The following is a 12,500-nucleotide window of genomic DNA, read 5'->3' on the forward strand; positions in this document are numbered from 1 at the left end:
CGGCAGCTTACTTCTCGACCTTTTGCTTGACCTTGACCTTTGACCTTAACATGCATTAATTAGCGTGAATTTTCATACACTCAAATATGAACCAAGTCTGTAGTCTCTGTGACAACGATGTCCAAACTTATGGCAGATTACGTGAATTGGCATTTTGCTTGACCCTGACCTTGACATTTGACCTTCCAAAATTTGATAATTTCCAGATTTTTACAGATCAGTTAATCCCTGCAGGTTGTATTATTCTACGATTATAATTGTGGTCAGGAAGCGGTTCACACACACACACACACACACACACACACAAAGAGGCGAAAACATAACCTCTTTCCAACTTCGTTGGCGGAAGTAATGAGTTGTTACGAAGCCTTATCATATGAATTAAATAAAAATGTGGAATCTGAAAGAAAACATTAAAACCATCTGTGATGATGATGGAGAATTAATTTTCAATTTTGTAATTAACATTGACGCCACACGTCAATTTTCATCTGCCTAGGAAGGCCCTCACGCAACGCAAGAACAACACCACTCCCATCAAACTAAGTATGACTCAAAGACGTCTACTTCTACTGGGTATTTAGGAATTAAACTGACCTTTGAGATTTCCGTTCTCTTTTTCTTCATGACCCATCTTTATACTTCTTCAAAGAGCCTTCTGTAACACAAGATGTTCTGTGTGTGTTAGTGCTCTCTTTCTCTCTCTCTTTCTCTCTGGGTTGATGTGTGCCACCGCAACAGCTGATAAAACAAGAGTCACAGCAGATGGTGCCAGTCGTTCATGTGGAAACTTATGCTGGAGTCAATCTGGAAATAGATGAATGGGAAGAACACGAACTGTTATAACAGTTACTTGTATTTTATCGTTGCTATTACTATTATCACTAATATTAAAGATAAACAAATATTTGTTTCTTGAGAGTAGTATTTCATTCTTAATTGAACACACGAGTATCTTCTTCTTCTATTATTATTATTATTATTATTATTATTATTATTATTATTATTATAAGTAGTAGTAGTAGTAGTAGTAGTAGTAGTAGTAGTAGTAGTGGATAAGCTACAATCCTGGTTGGAAAAACAGGATGCTATAAGCCCAAGGGATCCAACAGGGAAAAATAGCACAGTTAGGAAAGGAAATATGGAAACAGATAGAATTGTGTGCCTGAGTATACCCTCAAGCATGAGAACTCTAACCAAAGACAAAGGAAGACTATGGAACAGAGGCTATGACACTACTCAAGACTTAAAGAACAATTGTTTTATTTTGGAATGTCCTTCTCCTAGAAGAGCTTTTGTTTAATCATGAAGTAATTTTTTTTAAGTTTTTATAGTTTGAATGTTGTTACTGTTCTTAAAATATATTTCTATCGTTCATTATTTCTTTGGTAGTTTATCTATTTACTTGTTTCCTTTCCTCACTCGGCTATTTTTCCCCGTTGGAGCCCTTGGGCTTATAGCATCTTGCATTTCCAACTAGGGTTAAAGCATTGCTTGTAAGAATAATAATAATAATAATAATAATAATAATAATAATAATAAAACATATTTTTCTATAGACTCCTCGTGCCTCAAATCTTTTCTATTCGCTCCTCAACCTCAACCTCATTCCTAACCTCTCTCTCTCTCTCTCTCTCTCTCTCTCTCTCTCTCTCTCTCTCTCTCTCTCTCTCTCAGCTGGTAGGCTGCCTCTTTTCTAACCCTTAACCTAAATTTCTCACCACAACTCAATATTTGCGCATTTGAATATTAATGGCAAATGCCCCTTTTGTTCCTTTATGGTTTTGGTGGTATATTGGATACGTCCCTGGCTAGTGATCGCCAGACTGGGGTTCGAGTCCCGCTAAAACTTGATAGTTCCTTTAGTGTCTTCAACCTCACCATCCTTATGAGCTAAGGATAGAGGGTTTGGGGGAGACTATGGATCTACCTGCTGAGCCATCAGCAGCCATTGACTGACCCTCCCTGGTCCTAGGTTGGGTGGAGAGAGGGTTTGGGCGCTGATCTTGTGTGTATATGGTCAGTCTCTAGGGCATTGTCCTGCTTGCTAGGGCAATATCACTGTCCCTTGCTTCTGCCATTCATGAGCAAGACTTTAAACCTTTAAAATATACAATAGGTTTGCGGTAATAATAAAGAGGACACCGAAATACTCAAGGTGTTTTTGGAAAATACGGATCAAAATCTTAAAAGAAAAAAAAAATGCGAAATAACGATCGCCTCCTTAATTTACTCCGAATGTTGTGTCAGAAATAAAATACTTGGTGGCATTATATGTCTTTCTGGTTAATAATTTATTGCACAACACTCTTAAGAATATGTTTTTGTATAGTGTGAATAGTTTTTTTCGATGAATAATTAAATATTACCAACGTTTTTTATTAGAACTGACAAGCATTCAACCTCAGCCGTCCATATCTTATTGATTTCTTTCGTCGTAATCTAAAAGAATTATTGCGAATGATAGAAAAAAAGTCAAGCACATCTTCAATATGTCTATCAGCAGAGTCATCAGCAGCCATTGCCTGGCACTCCTTGGTCCTAGCTTGGGTGGAGAGGGGGTTGGGCGCTGATCATAATATATGGTCAGTCTCGAGGGCAATGTCACTGTCCCTTGCCCCTGCCATTTATGAGCGGCCTTTAAATTAATAAACATCGCGGTTCAAGAATTTTCGAGCTCACGATTTGGTGTTTACTACAAAAATGTAATTATCGCAATATCAACATTCTCAGGCTTGAAAGGATTTCTACCATAACTGAATTAAATTTTCTTAAACTCTAAAGATGACCCTGAATACTTCTGCCTGCTTTTTTACAAGTTTCGGAAAAAGGTCCTTTTTCTTGCAATATCATGGTGAGGGTTCCATAGCTAGAGGGGAAAGGTTTATCATCGTTCTTATTGTTATTTTGATTCTTATTCCTAGTAATTATTATTAGCAAATATTATTATTCTTAGTAATTATTCTTATTCTTAATTTCTAATAATAATAATAATAATTATTATTATTATTATTATTATTATTGTTGGCAGCTAAGCTACAAACATAGTTGGAGAAGCAAGATACTATACACCCAAGGGCTACAACAAGGAAAATAACCGAGCAAAGAAACAGATAGAAGTGTGTGCCCGAGTGTACCCTCAAGCAAGAGAACTCTAACCCAAAACAGTGGAAGACCATGGTACAGAGGCTATGGCGCTACCAATTTTAATGTAAAAGCCTCTCCATCATTTGATTGAAAAAGGTTGAGGTGGCCTGGTGATAGCATCCTCGCCTGGTGATTGCCAGACTGGGGTTCGAGTCCCGACCAAACTCGTTAGTTAAATTGGTCTTTACAACTTGACCATCCTTATAAACTAAGGATGGGGCGTTTGGGGGAGCCTATAGGTCAATCTGTTGAGTCCTCAGCAGCCATTGCCTGGCCCTCTTTGGTCCTAGCTTGGGTGGAGAGGAGGGTTGGGCGCTGATCATATGTAATATGGTCAGTCTCTAGAGCATTGTTCTGCTTGATAGTGACAATGTCACTGTCCCTTGCCTCTGCCATTCATGAGCGGCCTTTAAAGCCTTTAAAGGGCTTGCGGTTCAAAGGGGCGTTTACACAGTAAATTAGGAAATTGTAATGCAGAAATAAAAGCTGGAATCTTGGGAAAGACGGGATAAATTCCGTGTCTGTACGTCAGCTGAGTGGTTGTGAAATTATTACAATAACTAGAAAAGGCACTCTGAGAGTGCAGATCTCCGTCACGGCAGCTTATTTCTCGAAACCAGCTGGCCTTAGGGTTGAATACGGTGTCCTTTTGCTTGACCTTGAACTTCGACTTTAAAAATCTAATCACTTCTCCGTTTCAACGTAACAATCAATCCCTGAAAGTTTCACTACTCTTTGAGTAAAATTGTGAACAGGGAGTTGTTCACAAACACACAAACGAACAAATAGACAAACAGGGGCAGAAACATAACCTGTTCCCAACTTCGCTGGCGGTGGTAAAAAAGTGACTTGGCAACACAAGTCTATGACCTTTGAATTTGTGACTGTAGTTTGCATAACCTGTCAATCAATTGACTTTGATCACGAAATACGGATATTCATTATCTCTAACCTTGGTAATTGTGACGTCAGCTTATTTCAAAAGTAACCCAGCCGAGTTATTAATATTCCGAGTTTTTTTTTTAGTCTAGAACAGGCTATTGTTAATTCAAACTTGCGGTAAATGTTTTTATGTTGGACAGGCTGATGTCTTTTTATAGTTTATATATGAAATATATACCTGTTTTAATGTTACTGATTTTAAAATAATTCATTTCAATTTTTCATTACTTATATCGTTTATTTATTTCCTTATTTCCTTTCCTCACTGGGCTATTTTTCCTTATTGGAGACCTTGGTCTTATAGCATTTTGCTTTTCGAACTAGGGTAGTAGCTTAGCTAATAATAATAAAAAAAAAAAATAATAATAATAATAATAATAATAATAATAATAATAATTAGAATCTACTAGAATGTACAGGATGAAGGATGTCACCGGAAACACTAGAGGACATTGAAAGCTACAACAGTAACCCAGAGAATTTCCACTTAACAGATCTGCTATTAATAAAAATCACTAACCTAAAAAAACTTTTGTCTATTTCCAGAAATAGCTTTTATGTAGGTTAGTGATTTTTGTTAATACAAGAGAAGAGATAAGAGATTACTCAAGTGCTAAATGTGGATGAGATCATGGTGAGAGGTGGTTGGAGATGGTTTGGTCATGTTATGCTCTTCGCACTCCCCAAGAGAGATTAGTTCACCAAACTTTCAAATGGGTTCCGCAAGGCACTATAAGAGCTGGAAGACCCAGGCCTATATGGCTGCGGATTATGAAGCATGAATTATGAGATGATGAGTGGAGAAGTATTGATTTAAAAACTCAAGATAGAGACGACTGGAGAAATCTATTAAGAGGCTATTTTCGTTAATAGACATAGATGATGATGATGATGAAACAAAAGCAACCAACATTTTTACCATAAAAAAAACACAAGATTAATAATCTTGACTCCACTCAGGCTTCATCAAAATTTTCAATATTCTGCCTTTGAGATTATGGTTTTTTTCTGCCATTGTTAAATGAAAAAAATTACACCCAAACTAACGAATCATTCCGGGAAGAAGACGACGACAACGGGGGATGACCGCTACAGTACTTGCCGGCCTAATTACATACAGCAAAAGTAGCAATGCAAGATGTAGCGGAAGTGAAAGGTTGAAGACATAAAGAGGACGGTGACTCTGTTTCCGTAATGGCTTAAAGCGCATCGCCGCTCTTCATCCAACCCCGTTAAAGGGAAACTCCTTTTTTTTTTCCATTTCCCGGTGCTTAAAGTCGAAAAGTCACACAGCAGTTTTGACTATCTCTGGCTCTCTCGCGATGCCTTCTTTATGAAAGCAAATTAGTTTGCTTGTTATTCAAATAGTTGGCCTGTGATGATAGGAAATGGGAAATAAGCATGAAAAACTGATAATCACCAAGTGCTCCGATAGAGAGAGAGAGAGAGAGAGAGAGAGAGAGAGAGAGAGAGAGAGAGAGAGAGAGAGAGAGAGAATATGTTACTTCAGGCGAAATGCTGACTCACAGCACCACAACGGACATGAATTCGTGTTTCAGTGTATGTGATTTGATGCACAGTAACTAATTATGTACCAAATCCTTTATGTTTCCATAAGCAACTGGTTACTACTCATCATTTCCATAAACAACTCAAAATGTTCATTATTTTAGAAGAATATTTACATCCGAACATTAAATTTTCGTATATCGGTCATATTTCACATCTATATTGCTGAGCTTTACTAAGACCAATTTCGTCTCCCAAGACTTTTAATGTTAGCCACAATTCTCAATTGATCACTGGATTTTATGGTGAACCGCATTATTATTATTATTATTATTATTATTATTATTATTATTATTATTATTATTATTACCCAAGCTACAACCCTAGTTGGAAAAGCATGATGCTATAAGCCCAAGAGTTCCAAAGGGGAAAAATAGCCCAGTAAGGAAAGGAAACAGGGAAATAAACAAACAAGAGAAGTAATGAACAATTAAAATAAAATATCTTAAGAACAGGAATTTGCAGCTCATCATTCATAGATGTTACTAGATCGGTTGAAGGTGACAGTGTAGGTGTTTAGACCAACATAAAACCATTTAAAAATCCTCGCTTACAAACGAGATGGGTCTCAGATTTCACTGGGGTTCGAGTTCCACCCAAACTCGTTAGTCTCTTGGGTATCTGCAACCTCGCCATCCTTGTGAGCTAAGGATGGGGGGTTTGGAGAGGCCTATAGGTCTATCTGCAGAGTAAGCACCAGCTATGGCCTGGGCCTCCATTGGTCCTAGTTTTGGTGGAGAGGGGGCTTGAGCGCTGATCATACGGTCAGTATCTAGGGCATTGTCCTGCTCGACAGGACAATGTCCCTGTCCCTTGCCTCTAACATTCATGAGCGGCCTTTAAACCTTTACAACTTTGCACGATCTTTAGTGCTTGAATTGGTCGCTTATATAGTAGTGTAGATCCTGTTGTCCCTTTGAATCTAGTCAACATAATTGATAGGCGTATCCCTTCTCGTGTGCTAAGGTACCGAGTGAGGGACAAACCGTGTTTCAATGATGATTGTAGACGTGCTAATTTGGAGAAGCAGGAGGCCTATCACCTTTGGAAGGGTAACAGATCAGATTTGACTTGGAACAACTATACTCAGCTTCAAGCTTTTGCTCAGAGAGTTTATGCCTCAACTGAAAAGGAATACAATTTAACCATAAAAGAAATCCTTTCTGGTACAACTCAGGAACATAAATGGTGGTCTACCCTTAAATCTGCACTCTTTGGTGTAGATACAACAGTTCCTCCTTTACTTAAACCAGATGGCTCAGTCACTCACTGTCCAAAGGAAAAGGCAACCCTTTTGGCTGATGTTTTTGACAGTAAACAGAGTAATGAAAAACTTGAACTTCCTCATTATTGTTTTCCTGAGGCCAAACTAACTAGTTTAGCTTTTAGATCTCGTGAGATTAAAGCTCTGTTGATGGACCTTGATGCTTATGGAGGTGTAGACCTAAATGGTATTTTTGCTTTGTTTTTTATAAAGACTGCAGATTTCTTAGCTCCAAAGTTATCTGTTATTTTGTGCAAGTTAGCAAGAAGAGGAGCTTTTAGCACTTGTTGGAGAATTGGTAATCTTACTCTTCTATGTAAATGTGTTTGTGGTAGCTCAAGTCCAACTGATTACCGCCCAATTTCCATAACTCCCATATTATCTAAAGTTTTTGAACGTCTTCTGGCAAAACGTCTTAATAGGTTTGCTGAAGGTAATCACCTACTCCCTAGTTTGCAATTTGGTTTTCGTAAAGGCCTTGGAGCATGTCATGCCCTTCTTACAATCTCCAATGCTGTACAGAAATCCCTTGATTGTGGTCGGGAAGTTCGTATGATTGGCCTTGATTTTAGTGCTGCCTTTGACCGTGTTAATCATGAGGCCTTTGTTTTCAAACTCAAACAGTTGGGAGTGGGTGGGTCGTTTCTTAGCATTATTATTGATTTTTTAAGTAATAGATCTCAAAGAGTTGTTGTTGATGGGCACCATAGTGAGTATAGGAATGTGATATCCGGTGTTCCACAGGGTAGTGTTCTTGGCCCATTACTTTCCATACTATATACACACGACATGTGGTTTGGCCTAGAAAACAAGCTTGTTGTATATGCAGATGATGCTACTCTCTTTGCATCAATTCCATCCCCTAAATGTAGATCTGGGGTTGGTGAATCCCTTAATAGAGATTAAGCTAAAATTAGTGCATGGTGCAAATTATGGGGTATGAAGTTGAATCCTAACAAAACTCAAAGTATGCTTGTAAGTAGGTCAAGGACGGTGGCTCCTCAACATCTGGATCTCAGAATTGATAATGTTTCTTTAAATTTGTATGACTTTTAAAATTTTAGGGTGTGATTCTCGACAGTAACTTTACTTTTGAGAAACACATTAGGTCTGTGTCTTCTTCAATTGCACAAAAAATTGGCTTATTGAGAAAGTCTTACAAGATTTTCGGTGATCAATCTATTCTGAAGAAGTGTTTTAATTCTTTCATTCTACCTTGTTTTGGGTATTGTTCTCCTGTCAGGTGTTCAGCTGCTGATTTTCATCTTAATTTGTTGGAAAGAAACTTACGGTCTATTAAATTTCTTATTCCGGATCTAGATATTAATCTTTGGCATCGTCGTTCAATTAGTTCATTGTGCATGTTGCATAAGATTTTTCATAACTCTGACCATCCTTTACATTCAGATCTCCCTGGACAATTCTATCCTGTTCGTAATACTAGGAAGGCAGTTAATTCTAATAGCCAGGCCTTCTCCATCATGAGGCTCAATACTACACAGTATTCTAGAAGTTTTATTCCAGCTGTTACCAAGTTGTGGAATGATCTTTCTAATCGGGTAGTTGAATCAGTAGAACTTCAAAAGTTCAAAGTTGGTGCAAATGTTTTTATGTTGACCAGGCTGACACGAGTCTTTTTATTGTTTATATATGACATACCTGTTTTGACGCTGTTACTGTTTTTAGAATGATATATTGTTAATTTATTCTCATCATTTATTTATTTCCTTATTTCCTTTCCTCACTGGGCTATTTTTCCCTGTTGGAGCCCTTGGGCTTATAGCATCTTACTTTTCCAACTAGGGTTGTAACTTAGCTAGTAATAATAATAATAATAATAATAATAATAATAATAATAATAAATTGAGTCTTCTGTAAATTGATACGCAGACTCGCACAGATATAAGGCTACACGGGGCACATTTTAAAAAGCACGTTTTCATCTCTATATCTACTCATATTTTCGCCTGTTAACGTGGGCATGTTTATATATACACACATACGCCTATACGATTATCGATCTATCAATTGTCTCTATCTTTTTCAACATCCAGTCATTTTCGAAGACTTGCCTTCTCCATCATGAGACTCGGCAATAAGTATTCTAGACGCTTTATTCCAGCTGTGACCAGATTTTGGAATAATCTTGCTTATAGCATCCTGCTTTTCCAACTAGGGTTATAGCTTCGTAAGTAGTAGTAGTAGTAGTAGTAGTAGTAGTAGTAGTAATAATAATAATAATAATAATAATAATAATAATAATTTGCTAGATAAATCATAGGAACTTCCAACGTTCAAACATGTTGCAAATGTGTGTGCGTGTGTGTGTTAACTGCAACAGTTTAAGGCCTCATACTGAAGCCAGCAAGGACTATAACACAAAATTTATACTCATTTCCATGGCTAGACATTAACAGCTTCGTTCTAATAAGAATTAAAAAAGCAAGATACTTTTTATGACAAAGTCCATCCAACGAAAGTTATGAAACCCCTTCCTTAATTGATAAAAGCAGTAATCTATATTTGTTGCTTCTGTCAATATAAATTCTTTAACTCGCTAATTAAACGCAAATTTTCTACTACACTTATTTTCTACTTCCCAGTGGATATGTTGCCCGAACACTTTCACCAGCCTGTTTGAGTTACAAGTTTATATAGCTTGCCATTCTGATTTCCATTGATCTAACATAAATCATACAGCGTTATCTACATCACTTTCTCTCCAGTTTTCTATATTCTATCTGTTTATTATTATTATTATTCTTATTATTATTATTATTATTATCATTATTATTATTATTACTTGAGGAAGTGGATCAGTTTAAGTACTTGGGGTCTGTTGTTGCAGCAAATGGTGGAGTGGAAGCAGATGTACGTCAGAGAGTGAATGTAGGTTGCAATGTGTTGGGGGCAGTTAAGGGAGTAGTAAAAAATAGAGGGTTGGGCATGAATGTAAAAAGAGTTCTATATGAGAAAGTGATTGTACCAACTGTGATGTATGGATCGGAGTTGTGGGGAATGAAAGTGACGGAGAGACAGAAATTGAATGTATTTTGAGATGAAGTGTCTAAGGAGTATGGCTGGTGTATCTCGAGTAAATAGGGTTAGGAACGAAGTGGTGAGAGTGAGAACGGGTGTAAGGAATGAGTTAGCAGCTAGAGTGGATATGAATGTGTTGAGGTGGTTTGGCCATGTTGAGAGAATGGAAAATGGCTGTCTGCTAAAGAAGGTGATGAATGCAAGAGTTGATGGGAGAAGTACAAGAGGAAGGCCAAGGTTTGGGTGGATGGATGGAGTAAAGAAAGCTCTGGGTGATAGGAGGATAGATGTGAGAGAGGCAAGAGAGCGTGCTAGAAATAGAAATGAATGGCGAGCGATTGTGACGCAGTTCCGGTAGGCCCTGCTGCTGCCTCCGATGCCTTAGATGACCGCTGAGGTAGCAGCAGTAGGGGATTCAGCATTATGAAGCTTCATCTGTGGTGGAAATGTGGGAGGGTGGGCTGTGGCACCCTAGCAGTACCAGCTGAACTCGGTTGAGTCCCTGTTTAGGCTGGAGGAACGTAGAGAGTAGAGGTCCCCTTTTTGGTTTTGTTTCTTTTGTTGATGACGGCTACCCCCCAAAATTGGGGGAAGTGCCTTGGTATATGTATGTATGTATGTATGTATGTATGTATTATTATAACAAGCTAAGCTATAACTCTAGTTGGAAAAGCAGAATGCTGTAAGCCCAAGGGCTCCAACAGAAAAAATAACCCTGTGAGGAAAGGAAACAAGGAAATAAATAAACTAGAAAACTAACAAACAATCAAAATAAAATATTTTAAGAACAGTAAAAACATTAAATTAGAACATTCATATATAAACTATAAAAACTTCAAAAAATAAAAAATAAAAATAAAAAAAAGGAAGAGAAATAAGATAGAATAGTATGCCTGAGTGTACCCTCAAGCAAGAGAACTCTAATCCAAGAGAGACACTTTACCGAGATTTGTCGGTTCATTCTCTATCATTGGTCAAAATTCCCTCCAAGGAATTTTACGACTACTTAAGACCGCAAAAGACTTAGCAAAGATTAGGAAATCTGCAAGAAATGAATAAAATGAAAAATCCCAATGTAATTTGTGGTCATGCTAGTGCGGTTTGTCTGCTATATTTCATATATATATATATATATATATATATATATATATATATATATATATATATATATATATACAGTATATATATATATATATATATATATATATATATATATATATACAGTATATATATATATATATATATATATATATATATATATAAATTGGATGAGCTATTCTTCTCATTATCATTTTATTTCTCCAATTAATTTTCTTTACATCATCACCAAATGAAAACTGCTGCGTTAACCTAGAACTTTAGTGTTTATAACAGGCCACAGTGAAAATTAAGTTATAGCGCATATGCCATTATTAAGGACTAGGATGAATCGACACCAGAAGTGAGTCATAGAGGTGAGATTGACGTAAGTTCTTCATTATCACCATCAGCCGCTAGTAGTCCACTGCAGAACAAAGGCCTCAGACATGTCCCGCCACTTACGTCTGTTTATGGTCTATCTATGACAGTTCACACCCGCTAACTTCCTTAATTCCTCGATTCATCGTCCTCTCTTCCTTCGTCTGCTTCTTTTACAATCTCTAGGGACCCATTCCGTTATTCCTAATGTCCATCTATTGTCTGTCATTCTCATCATATATCCTGCCCATGTCTATTTCTTTGTCTTACAAGTTGTTTGAATATCTCCCCCCCCCCTCTCTCTCTCTCTCTCTCTCTCTCTCTCTCTCTCTCTCTCTCTCTCTCTCTCTATATATATATATATATATATATATATATATATAGAGAGAGAGAGAGAGAGAGAGAGAGGAGAGAGAGAGAGAGAGAGAGAGAGAGAGAGAGAGAGAGAGAGAGAGAATGTTCCTCCAATCTACAAGAAGGGGCCAAAAGAAGAACCTGGCAACTAGACCTGTATGTCTAACTTCAGGTAAAGAAAAAAAAAGTGTTTGACCAGGGGGAAGATCTTGGTATCACTATCAGCAAGGATTTGAAGTTCACCGAACAAAGAATAAAAGCTGAAAATAAAGCACAGAAACTAATACGGCTTCATTAAGAGACAAAATAATAAAAAACACTGTACTACAGCTGTACACATCACTAGTAAGACCCCATCTAGAATACGGAGTCTAATTCTGGGCTCCAAGTATTCAGAAGGATATAGATAGACTGGAAGCAGTACAAGCTAAGGTCAACAAACTAGTTCCAACACTAAGGCAATTTGGATATAGATGGAGGTTAGAATGTTTGAACTTATTTGATCAACAAACTCGACGACTTAGGGGACAGTTGATAGAGGCATTCGAAATTCTTAAAGGAATAACAAATGTAGATTACAACAATCTATTCAAACTTGGCACAACTCCGTGCAGAGGTAACGGATACAAACTAGAATTGAAAAGATACAACACCACTCAATGTGGCATTTTCTTTACATACAAAATAGCAAATACTTGGAATAGACTTTCAGCGGATGTAGTAAACA

The 12,500-nt window shown here is 37.2% G+C and overlaps 1 long non-coding RNA gene across 1 annotated transcript in view; it reads right to left on the reverse strand.

The window, feature by feature from the left end:
• LOC137629477 (uncharacterized) overlaps window positions 1-12,500 on the reverse strand; it is a 281,705-nt gene that overhangs the window by 260,361 nt on the left and 8,844 nt on the right. The window contains exon 2 of the long non-coding RNA XR_011041519.1: window positions 598-807. This is a non-coding gene — a long non-coding RNA (uncharacterized lncRNA). The remainder of the gene's footprint in view (window positions 1-597; window positions 808-12,500) is intronic.

Source organism: Palaemon carinicauda, chromosome 37, assembly GCF_036898095.1.
Source record: "Palaemon carinicauda isolate YSFRI2023 chromosome 37, ASM3689809v2, whole genome shotgun sequence".
In the NCBI taxonomy this organism is placed as follows: domain Eukaryota; kingdom Metazoa; phylum Arthropoda; class Malacostraca; order Decapoda; family Palaemonidae; genus Palaemon; species Palaemon carinicauda.